We start from the raw sequence: 12,887 nt of genomic DNA on the forward strand, positions 1-12,887 counted from the left end.
GTGTACAACACAACAGCAGTATGCACTAGGAATGTATACACAGTATTGACTACAGACTGCCCACACAGCTCATGGGAGTCCAACGTCACTGTGTAATTCACTGTCACTTGGGCACACCCTTTGCAAGCCCATGGAAACGGGAAGCAGGAGGGGTGTGTGTGACTCAAACCCAAGCATCTGAACCAAATACATTACAAGCCTGCATGTGCCCAGCCACAATGCAGCGTATGCCCACAGGAACCACGGAAGCCAACAAATTGTCCCAAAAAAATTGGGAATAAAAGAAATAAAAAAAAAAATCAAAAATGGCCATTGAAGGGCCCGGGGGGGTTGGGGGGGCCACCCAGGAGGTCCGAGGACAGGATGCACACCAGAACCCACCTGCGTGGATCCTGGGAAAAAAAAAACACCTCCATGGGCTCATGGCCCACACGGCTACCCTATTGTGGGAGTATCACTGCTGTCGCTATTATCACCCTGTGCAGCTGCATCCGGAGGTGGTTGCACTATGGGAGGCAGCCCACGCAAGGCCCTAGTCTGCTCCTCCATGGCTGCAAGCATGCGGGTGTGGTAGGTCTGGTTCTGGAGGATGAGTGTGCGGAGGTCCCCATGCAACAACTCACGGGATGCCCGGACCTCCGCCCTCGTTGCCTGCATCTCAGCTGAGAGCGTACGGGTGAGACGCTCCAGCTGCTGTTCTGTCCTTTGGTGTGTAGAAGCCTCAAGCTCAACAAGAGTCGTCCTGAGGTGAAGGAGCTCCTGCCTCAGGGCTTTCCTGTGGCCCTGGGACTCAATGGAGATGGCCTCCTGCAGAGTCGCCAGTGCCGCCCGCCTGTCCCTGTTGGACCCCAACATGTCCTCCCTGTGTGACTGGCAGATGGAGTCGGTTGCCTGCTCTAGTCGCTCCATCAGCCTTTCAGGGGGGACAATGGAAGTGGCCACCCTATCCATGGCCTGAGCCATCATCTCTGATGATGCTGCCTGTTGGGTTGCCATACTGTAAATGGATTGCTCCCATGCGGTATTGCCAGGTGGCGTACGGCCACCACGTCGGCGGGCACCACACCTGTCTGGGGCAAGGCGAACTGCGCCTTGCTGTGCCGGCACTGCCTGAGGCTGCAGGACTGCATTCCCCCTCTGATCTGCTGGCCCAGGAACAGGATCAGATGTCGCGGAGTGTGACCCTGCATCCGTAACCACCAAAGGCGTAGCTGCCAACACTGACATCCCCATTGAGGGTTCTGACCCTGGTGCAGGTGGGTGAGACAGAACAGAATCCCTCCCTGGAACACTCACCTGCGACGGCACGTAGGTCTCATCCGAATCAACACCTGAGTACAGCTCGGGGGAGGTGCAGCCAGAGACACCCCTTGAGAGCAGGACCTGCAGCACTTGTGGGTTCTTACCCACCACCACACCACGTCCCTCACTGGTGGTTGGTCGGCCCTCGGGCCCCTCCTGGGTCAGCACCATCTCCACAACCCCAGCAGTATCAGGTGCGTCTTCCCCTGCAAAGACATAAAAACAAAGAAATGGAAACAGGCATTAGCACCATGGCACACAATGAAGGCTGAGAAGCAAGAGAAACAGTACTTGTTTGACACATGTCCCACATGATTAAAACCCTCCCATGCTTGCAGCCTCACTGCGTATGAAGGGCAGGCAAATGGCACACACTGATGACACCAAGATTGGAGATGAACACCTTTTCTGCATGCTGCCTGGCAGTGGCATCACACATTGGCCTGTGATTGGCAGGTGAAACACACATGCCATCAGACAGATGGCATGTACCATTGCTAGTGAGTCAAGATGGAGAGGAGGGCAGCACCTATGCATACTGTCCAGTTCCCGCATGTAATAGCTTTTCTAATTCTAACAGGTCAGATTCTTCACCTGGAGCTGCCAGTCCGAAATGGTGCAATTGCACAGGGACATGTTTGAACAAATGATATCCAGGTAACTAAGTCACTCAACTTTACCATAGCCATGTCAGACATGTGACTAGAGGACTGCGACATGCCTAGTAAAAGTGGTGGAATGGTAAATATCTGACTAAATGAACAGTGCTAAATTTTGCAACAATGTTGTGGCAAGGTGACACTTCAAGGGCAACTGGCGTGCAGTTGGACTACATGTCTACTGTTGGCAGAAGGGATACAGCTATGGCCAAATGCAGCTGCGCTGGATGTATTGCATGAAGCACATGGATGACCCATACGACTCAGGCGCACACACTCTCACCTGGCACACAAGCAGAAGCCCTCACACACACCATGCACATGGATGACACACACATGCATGTGCACTCACCAGACAATGCCTCGTAATCAGGGAGATCTCCCACGCCTTGGATCTGTTCCTCCGTGACGTAGGTCCCAGCGACTGACTCATGTGGAGTGAGTTCCATGTCTACAACTGGAGACCCACCTCCAGTCACTAGAGTTGCGGCATGACTTGAGGCCAGCTTACTCTTTGCCCTGCGCTTTAGGTCATTCCAGCGCTTATAGCAATCATTGGCTGTGCGCCTCACGATTCCAAGGGCACTTACGATGTCCGCAACGGTCTGCCAGTGTGCCTGGCGTTGTGCAGGTGTGGTCTTGGATCCTGCAACAATGACCATCTCGTTATCATGTCCGGACACATACTCGACAAGTGCATTCAGTTCGTCATCCGTGAAGCTGGGCTTCCTGGACGGGCCGGACTGTGTAGCCCTGTCTGGGGCATCAGCCTGTGCCGGACGAGCACTCTTCCTCTTCCGCTTGGAAGGTGGTGGTGATCCTAAGTGTCCTGCGCCGCTCTGGACACTAGGGGCAGGAGCCCTGGTGGACTCTGTATCAGGAGTGTGGGATTGCACACTCAGCATGGGAGTTGGTGCAGGCATTGGCTCTAGTGTGATGGTGTCAGGGGGAATATCAGCAGCATGGACTAGGACCGACACTGTCCTGGCTGGGTGTGTGAGGGCTGGGGTGGATGGAGCCGCAGCTGCCCCTGCAGCCTCTCCGCCCTGCCTACTTGGTGCAGCAGATGACCTTGCTGCCCCAGATGCACGTGGCATGGTGACATCAACGTGCACCAGCGCACGTGTCATAGGCCTGCTGACCTGGAAGTCAGCCATGGAGTCAGCCAGGTCTGGTGCCACAATGGGCTGGTCCAACAAGGGCTGAGCATGGATGGTGTCAGCCACATCAGCCTCAACGGGAGGGGGGGAGGGGGGGATTATGGGTGCCCTTGACTGGTCCTCCACACATGGGGGGACAGGCTCACCCTGCAAGTAACGACCACGTCCCCTACCGGATCCACCACGGCCACCACTTGTGGCTCTTCCACCTTTGCCACCCTTACGGAATCCTCGCCTCCCAACCATGGCACTGATGTTGATGTGCGTATGGGAGTGGCTGTCAAATATTGTCCTGGGCAATTGGGGGTCAAAGGGGTTGGGTACCAGATGGTAATTGTACCCTAGTGCTCTTGCAAGGCTGATTGTAACCCCTGGGGAAAGATGACGGGTCACGCTACGCACAGGAGCCCCAAAAAAGGGAGATGACGTGCACGCAACCCCTCCTAGACCACGTGTGCAGAAAGAAAAACCTGCACTACGCTGTGGCACCCAGTAACACAAGAATGAACGTATGCGTGTCACACGCAGCCTAGAATGACCTCTGAAGGGGTAGGCTACACACGGGGCAAGCACAGATGTTAGATACGTGCGTGACTCACCGTCTGCCAGGTAAAAGAGCGTGAAAAAGGAGCGCGTTTGGTTGGCAACACCCCCGCCAAAAGAAGATTTGTACGCTGTCTGAGGAGACAGGACAACAGTAGAAGGGAACACTGTTTGAGGGAACAGGCCCAGGTAAACCAGTAAAAGAGAAAAAAGAGAAAAATCTGTCAGAGGTAACAGGGAATACGAACTTGAAACGCTGTGAAGTAAATCGCGTGTGAACCGACAAGAAGTACAGAATTCACCCACTCGCTCTCCACGAAAAGCACGTACAAGGAAATGGTGTTCTACGCGTACCTTTTATACAGGCCCACACGTTCAACGTCACTTACGCGGCGTGTACGCGCTAGGGCCATTTGCACCAATTACACGCTTTGTGACTAATGCGTGTACGGCCATTTCCACCAATTACACGCTTTGTGACTTATGCGTGTACGGCCATTTCAACCAATTACACGCTTTGTGACTTATGCGTGTACGGCCATTTCAACCAATCACACGCGATGAGACTCTGACGTGCAGTCTTTCCACGTGTGCTCTGTCATCACGTGCTGTGTGGGAAACACCCGTGCGGGTCACGTCACAGATGCGCTTACGCGCTGAGGGCCTTTGGTCCAATAGAATCGCGTATGCGTGCTGACGCGCTTACGCGCTAAGGGCCTTTCCTCGGTTTTCACGCTGACGTGCAGGATTTTCACGTGCCAAATCACTCCGTACCAAGCTGGCCACGCGTAAGCACACGGAAGACCACGCTCCTGCCCAGAAGGCCGAACTACTGCCCCCCAGAGCCCTGAGCACCCTCCCACCTGCTATCTGCTGCTGCCTGACTGCCTGCTGCCCACGTGCACTGCCATTTGCTGCCTGCACATCAGCCAGGGGTGCTGTTGCTGTGACCACCCCTGCTGGAACAGAAGACTCCCGACTGGAATTCCATCGCTCCACAGCCCAGCCCCAGGACCCAGTTGCCCACCCACTCCTGCCTCTGGGGTTGTCATGTCGGGGCAAACACCATCTGTGACCACTGACAACCCCCGGCCAGAGAGGCAGAGGGGCACCAGCTTCAGTGCCACCGAAGTTGGTGTCCTGGTGGAGCAAGTCCTGGGGCAGTATGATGCCCTCTTTGGAAGTTCCCGCGCCTACAAGGAAGGACAGACTCGGATCTGGACTGACATCGTGACTGCCATCAACGCAGAGGGGGTGGCAGTCCGGGACTTACAACATGTCAGGAAGCGCTGGGAGGACTTCAGGTCCAGGACCCTGAACAAGGCCCGGCGCCTCTTGATGCCAAGGGGCGCCGGGGCCACTTGTCGGAAGAACAGATGGGGTCCTGGAACGCATATCCCCAGCGCTCCACGTCCAGGTCCTAGAGAAGCAGAGCTGTCCGGAGTCGAGCGGTGAGTGTACATGCATCCTGGTTGTGAGCAGGGCGTGTGGTGATCATTCGCCATTGTGCCGGTTGCAGATCTGTTTGTATGGGGTGGAGTATGGGTGGGGGTGTACAGGGCCGTGGGGCTGACACATGCGAGGGCTGTAATGTGTGAGACATGGATGGTGCTTGTGTGTGTGGGCTTGCATGGCAAATGCAGTTGTGCGTGCACACATGTTTGGATGAATGTGTATGTAAGTAGACATGTCCGTGATGTCAGGCATGTATGTTGTTTTCGACTGCATGTATGAGCACTGTGTACATGTGCATGTGTGTGTATTTGACAAGGGTGCAACAGTGATGCTACATGGATGCATGTGACAGCGGTATGTGGAAGCCTGATTGGCAGATGTGACATGGATGCCCGTCTGAACAGTGCGACACTTGGCAGAGGTGTAGACATGCATGCAAGTGTGGTGGTGTGTGTACATGTGTGGTGCACTTCCTGTGTTGCATGTGATGTCTGGCTCCCCTTTGGCTGCTGATGCTGTTGTATGTGTAGGGATGGTGCTGGCAGTTGCGATATGGCTGCGGTATGGCTCATGTGTGCCAGTTGCAATGACATGTGTGTTGGGGATTGTGATGACATGTCTGAGGTTTGCCAATGCCACTCCTGTGCAACTGTCATGCGTGTATGTGTCCATTGTACAGTGCCCTGATGCCTGTGTTTTGTTTCTCCCTGTCTGCAGCGTCAACTGATGAAGAGGGCGGAGAAGGTGCTGTGGAGCACAGCGGCGGGGATCCGACCGCCAGCCGGAGACGCAAGGCCCGGCTCCCCTCCCGTGTTGTCATCTCGTTGGGGAGTGAGGAGTCCGGTGCCGCGTCCCAGGCCGCAGCTGCCGGGGGGAGGTCCAAGAGGCGGAGGTTGCAGTTGGACTCCTCGGCAGCAGAAGGGGCAGCTGGGACCCCACAGGGCCCAACAGCGGAAGATGGCACAGAGTCATCCAGGTTGGTGGGGGGTTTGGTGGAGGAGGGGGCCGCGCAAGCACCAGAGACAGGGTCTGGAGGTGGGGATCCCACTGGTGCTAGTGGTGCAGTGCAGGACCAGGGACAGGAGGCAGCACAGGCGGCCGCGGAGGTGCCTGTGTGCAATCCTGTCCCTGATCCTGTCCCTGCATCATCTTGCACCAGCAGGGATGCCTACGTCCAGACCCGTTTTCAGGCAGGGGATGAGCTGACGTCAACTGGCCTTCCTCTGCCTGCGGACGTGGCCATCCAGGTCCGGGTTGAGCCTGTCCTGGCTGGTGTGGCGTTGCGTCAACGGGCCATGCGAGGTGACCTGCAGTCTTTTCATGGAGAGACTGCACGTCATCTCGAATGGCTCGTTGACCACGTCAGCCTGCTGGGACAGGTCACCCAGGCCAGATTCCGCTGTCTGATGGGGCTTGCTCCGACCCCCTCCTCAACTGGACCCCCTACGCGCCAGTCGTCCTCTGTGCCATCTTCCCACCCATCAGTCACCTGGGTGCCCTGTGGAGCTGCCTCTGACAGTGCGGCCAGGCTGGTGGAGGAGGCATCCCTGCCACAGTCGGGAGTCGGAGGTCCAGCAGGGGTGGCCACATCAACAAGTGCACCCCAGCCGGCAGAGGATGTGCAGGCAGCAGGAGGCAGTGCACGGGCAGAGGCAGAGCAGCAGCAGCAGCAAGATGGTGGGAGACATGAAGGCTCGGGGCTTTCAACATCGGAGGAGCAGGTATCGGCCGGAGGGCAGGGGGACCCAGGACAGAGAGTGTCTTCCGTGTGGCAGCGGTTGGGCCACGCCATAGGTGCGGAGCGGCGGCGGGCGGAAGAGGCGCGGCTCACAATGGTCAGGGCGGAGAACTCCATGCGGAGGGCCCCGAGGCGGGCCGAGTGCCTCGAGGCAATCCGCAGGGGGTTGGAGGAGGACACAGCGTCGTCCCTGCGGACCCTCGGGGCCATGGAACTGGACCGCCTCCGGGACATCGAACAGGAGTTCGATGATGCCCTGGCCCGGGACACCACAGAGTGAGCCGCTGGACTTGCCCGCCGCCTTTGTATATAGTTCTTTAGTTTTAGGTTTCCTTTCGTTCTTATTATGATTTGGAGTCGACGGACACTGCTCCACTTTTTGTATATAGTTGATATTTAGGTAGGTTTTTTAGGAGGTTTCCTTAGTTCAGTTGGGATGATGGACCCTTGTTATTTTTGTAAATAGTTCTTTGTTGCATGGAGAGTTTTTACATTTCACTTTGGACAAAATTTTTTTGATTTGGATTTCCAGTTTTGTGTTTTTATGCGGACATGCAGCTTATTTTTTCACATTTACATTGTAGTTTGTTTTCTTTCTTTAGCATTCGTAATTTTTTTCAATACATTTTTGTTGCCATTGTTCACTGTGTGGTTTCATCTCATTGGTTTCATGCATGTCATGTTGTGTGTTTTCCCATTCAATTGCAAAAAATGTGTGTGACGGACATGGGTTCATTAGCTTCAGGAACATTGGGGGTGTAACATGTGATTTCCATTTCCATGTGGGTGAATGGGTTACTTGGTAGGGCTTTTTGGCTGTGGAGGCTGACCATTACGCACATGATTGGGGATTGTGAGGACCTGGTGGGGGCTGCACATGGTGGCAGGGGGGTGGGGGTGGTGGGACACATGAGTGGGGGCCTGGTGGAGGGTGACCCTGCACTGCTGGGGGGTGGGGGTGCAGGGGGACATGAGTGGGGGCCTGGTGGAGGCTGCCCCTGCACTGCCGGGGGGTGGGGGTGGTGGGAGACATGAGTGGGGGCCTGGTGGAGGGTGACCCTGCACTGCTGGGGGGTGGGGGTGGTGGGAGACATGAGTGGGGGCCTGGTGGAGGGTGACCCTGCACTGCCAGGGGGTGGGGGTGGTGGGAGACATGAGTGGGGGCCTGGTGGAGGGTGACCCTGCACTGCCAGGGGGTGGGGGTGGTGGGAGACATGAGTGGGGGCCTGGTGGGGGCTGCCCATGGTGGCAGGGGGGTGGGGGTGGTGGGAGACATGAGTGGGGGCCTGGTGGAGGGTGCCCCTGCACTGCTGGGGGTGGGGGTGGTGGGAGACATGAGTGGGGGCCTGGTGGGGGCTGCCCATGGTGGCAGGGGGGTGGGGGTGGTGGTTGACATGAGTGGGGGCCTGGTGGAGGGTGACCCTGCACTGCCGGGGGGTGGGGGTGGTGGGACACATGAGTGGGGGCCTGGTGGAGGGTGACCCTGCACTGCCGGGGGGTGGGGGTGGTGGGAGACATGAGTGGGGGCCTGGTGGAGGGTGACCCTGGATGCTGGGGGGTGGGGGTGCAGGGGGACATGAGTGGGGGCCTGGTGGAGGTTCACCCTGCACTGCTGGGGGGTGTGGGTGGTGGGAGACATGAGTGGGGGCCTGGTGGAGGGTGACCCTGCACTGCTGGGGGGTGGGGGTGGTGGGAGACATGAGTGGGGGCCTGGTGGAGGGTGACCCTGCACTGCCGGGGGGTGGGGGTGGTGGGACACATGAGTGGGGGCCTGGTGGAGGGTGACCCTGCACTGCCGGGGGGTGGGGGTGGTGGGAGACATGAGTGGGGGCCTGGTGGAGGGTGACCCTGGATGCTGGGGGGTGGGGGTGCAGGGGGACATGAGTGGGGGCCTGGTGGAGGTTGACCCTGCACTGCTGGGGGGTGGGGGTGGCGGGACACATGAGTGGGGGCCTGGTGGAGGGTGACCCTGCACTGCCGGGGGGTGGGGGTGGTGGGAGACATGAGTGGGGGCCTGGTGGAGGGTGACCCTGGATGCTGGGGGGTGGGGGTGCAGGGGGACATGTGTGGGGGCCTGGTGGAGGTTGACCCTGCACTGCTGGGGGGTGGGGGTGGTGGGAGACATGAGTGGGGGCCTGGTGGAGGGTGACCCTGCACTGCCGGGGGGTGGGGGTGGTGGGGGACATGAGTGGGGGCCTGGTGGAGGGTGACCCTGGATGCTGGGGGGTGGGGGTGCAGGGGGACATGAGTGGGGGCCTGGTGGAGGTTGACCCTGCACTGCCGGGGGGTGGGGGTGGTGGGAGACATGAGTGGGGGCCTGGTGGAGGGTGACCCTGCACTGCCGGGGGTGGGGGTGGTGGGACACATGAGTGGGGGCCTGGTGGAGGGTGACCCTGCCCTGCCGGGGGGTGGGGGTGGTGGGAGACATGAGTGGGGGCCTGGTGGGGGCTGCCCATGGTGGCAGGGGGGTGGGGGTGGTGGGAGACATGAGTGGGGGCCTGGTGGAGGGTGACCCTGGATGCTGGAAGGTGGGGGTGCAGGGGGACATGAGTGGGGGCCTGGTGGAGGTTGACCCTGCACTGCTGGGGGGTGGGGGTGGTGGGAGACATGAGTGTGGGCCTGGTGGAGGGTGACCCTGCACTGCCGGGGGGTGGGGGTGGTGGGAGACATGAGTGGGGGCCTGGTGGAGGCTGCCCCTGCACTGCTGGGGGGTGGGGGTGCAGGGGGACATGAGTGGGGGCCTGGTGGAGGTTGACCCTGCACTGCTGGGGGGTGGGGGTGGTGGGAGACATGAGTGGGGGCCTGGTGGAGGGTGACCCTGGATGCTGGGGGGTGGGGGTGCAGGGGGACATGAGTGGGGGCCTGGTGGAGGTTGACCCTGCACTGCTGGGGGGTGGGGGTGGTGGGAGACATGAGTGGGGGCCTGGTGGAGGGTGACCCTGCACTGCCGGGGGGTGGGGGTGGTGGGGGACATGAGTGGGGGCCTGGTGGAGGGTGACCCTGGATGCTGGGGGGTGGAGGTGCAGGGGGACATGAGTGGGGGCCTGGTGGAGGTTGACCCTGCACTGCCGGGGGGTGGGGGTGGTGGGAGACATGAGTGGGGGCCTGGTGGAGGGTGACCCTGCACTGCCGGGGGTGGGGGTGGTGGGACACATGAGTGGGGGCCTGGTGGAGGGTGACCCTGCCCTGCCGGGGGGTGGGGGTGGTGGGAGACATGAGTGGGGGCCTGGTGGGGGCTGCCCATGGTGGCAGGGGGGTGGGGGTGGTGGGAGACATGAGTGGGGGCCTGGTGGAGGGTGACCCTGGATGCTGGAAGGTGGGGGTGCAGGGGGACATGAGTGGGGGCCTGGTGGAGGTTGACCCTGCACTGCTGGGGGGTGGGGGTGGTGGGAGACATGAGTGTGGGCCTGGTGGAGGGTGACCCTGCACTGCCGGGGGGTGGGGGTGGTGGGAGACATGAGTGGGGGCCTGGTGGAGGCTGCCCCTGCACTGCTGGGGGGTGGGGGTGCAGGGGGACATGAGTGGGGGCCTGGTGGAGGTTGACCCTGCACTGCTGGGGGGTGGGGGTGGTGGGAGACATGAGTGGGGGCCTGGTGGGGGCTGCCCATGGTGGCAGGGGGGTGGGGGTGGTGGGACACATGAGTGGGGGCCTGGTGGAGGCTGCCCCTGCACTGCTGGGGGGTGGGGGTGGTGGGACACATGAGTGGGGGCCTGGTGGAGGGTGACCCTGCACTGCTGGGGGGTGGGGGTGGTGGGAGACATGCATTGTTGATCAGTAGTGCAAGGTGACATGTGGGTTGGCTGGGGGGCATGCCCATGGTGAATGGGCTGCCTGCGGGACATGAGCAGGGGTGCAGGGTAGTCCCCCGTGGTGTGGGCTGCCTGCAGGGGCCGTGGAGGTTGTGGAGCGTACACCTGGGAGGAGCCACACGGCCAATTCACGTGTAGTACTCCCCAGAACCCCTGAAATACACATTCCCTGCTGGTATCGCGTGTGGAACTTCCCGCGCAGCCCTGAAATACACGTACCCTGCTCGCACTGGGACTATCGCGTGAGGAAGTTCACGCGAACCCCTGTAATACACATAGCCCGCTCCCCCAGGCCCGATCGCGTGGAAAAATTCACGCGAACCCCTGAAATACACGTAGCCCGCTCCCCCAGGCCCGATCGCGTGAGTAAGTTCACACGAACCCCTGTAATACACGTAGCACGCTCCCCCAGGCCCGATCGCATGAGAAACTTCACGCGAACCCCTGAAATACACGTACCCTGCTGTAATCACATGTGGAACTTCCCGCGCACCCCTGAAATTCACATACCTTGCTCGCACTGGCCCAATCGCGTGTGTAACTTCCCGCGCACCCCTGAAATACACGTACCCTGCTCGCACTGGGACTATCGCGTGTGTAACTTCCCGCGCACCCCTGAAATACACGTACCCTGCTCGTACTGGGACTATCGCGTGTGGAACTTCCCGCGCACCCCTGAAATACACATACCCTGCTCGCACTGGGACTGTCGCGTGTGGAACTTCCCGCGCACCCCTGGAATACACGTACCCTGCTCGTACTGGGACTATCGCGTGTGTAACTTCCCGCGCACCCCTGAAATACACGTACCCTGCTCGCACTGGGACTGTCGCGTGTGGAACTTCCCGCGCACCCCTGAAATACACGTACCCTGCTCGCCCTGGGACTATCGCATGTGTAACTTCCCGCGCACCCCTGAAATACACGTACCCTGCTCGCCCTGGGACTATCGCGTGTGTAACTTCCCGCGCACCCCTGAAATACACGTACCCTGCTCGCACTGGGACTATCGCGTGTGGAACTTACCGCGCACCCCTGAAATACACGTTCCCCGCTTGGCGTTTGCTGTTTGCCAGCCCGGTGAACTGGTCCAGGGTTAGCGCAGCCCTTTGCGATGATTTAGCGATTTTGATGGCTTTTCCTTGCGCGAGGGCGTTCTTCGGGGCGTTACTGGCGCTGCTGCAGGGTCGCTGCGATTCTCTGCGCCACGGCTGGTTTGGGAGCCTAGTATCCATGAATACGCTGTGCGCGGAAATCGGTTTTAGCGCACGTGCCTGGCGCAGACAATCGCACGCGGACACTCTGCGCCAACCGCTTGCGACACTTTTCTGCGAAATTCTATGAATTACCCTGATAATTTTTATCACATGTCAAAGTGCCACGTCAGCACGTGGTCCTTTTGCCATTGCCTGGCGGACTGGCAGGTGCATGCTGGCACGGTCTACATGAGCACTTTGGTTGGCTTTGCATGGGGGATAAATCTGATGTTGGAATGGAGGTAGACGGAGTCATATTGTCTCGGGAGGATAGCTCAGGGGCAACGTGCTCGCCTTGGAAGCAAGACAACACGGAGCAACACAGGTTTGATCCCCAGGTCTTTGCTTAGAAACCTCTGGGTATTAAGCGCATTATAAATAACCTATCATATCATACGGTCAGGGCTCAACGTCTGCAAGTCCAACATGGTCCTTTCCATCCACTCCAGAGTTTCTGGCAGAGTGTGAACCCCTGTGTAAATGGCTTGGTGCTCACGCATCTTCTTTAAATCTGTATGGTAATGGCATCTGCAGGACTCTACACTACATGCCAACCATCTGTTTTGCAGGTCTGTTTTTTAGCATTTGCTGCAATCGGCCTACGGATCGCCCTGAACTCCTGTCGCTGGAGTAGGAACTCCATTTCGAGTAGGTGGAGCAGGGGCACCTGGCTTTGAGCCTCCATGATTGGATCAGGTTTGCCTGATGTTGGGCCTGAAGGGGCCTACGGGCCCGTTGCCCATGTGGCACTGAAAGCCCTGGAGTGACAGGGTTCGGGCGTACGCCTGCAGTGGATGGTCTGGTGACCATTGTCCTGTTACACTGTTCCCATCATCAGTGCCACCTCCTCTACCTGCAGTAGGGGGATGCCCTGGAGTGGGCACATCACCCCCAGGGTCAATCGCCACAGTACTGCCTCGCTGACCAGCTGTGGCTCAGCCAGAGTAGCTGTACTGATGGCCTC

This window comes from Ambystoma mexicanum, chromosome 1q (genome assembly GCF_040938575.1).
Source record: "Ambystoma mexicanum isolate Mex_15411 chromosome 1q, UKY_AmexF1_1, whole genome shotgun sequence".
Taxonomy (NCBI): Eukaryota; Metazoa; Chordata; class Amphibia; order Caudata; family Ambystomatidae; genus Ambystoma; species Ambystoma mexicanum.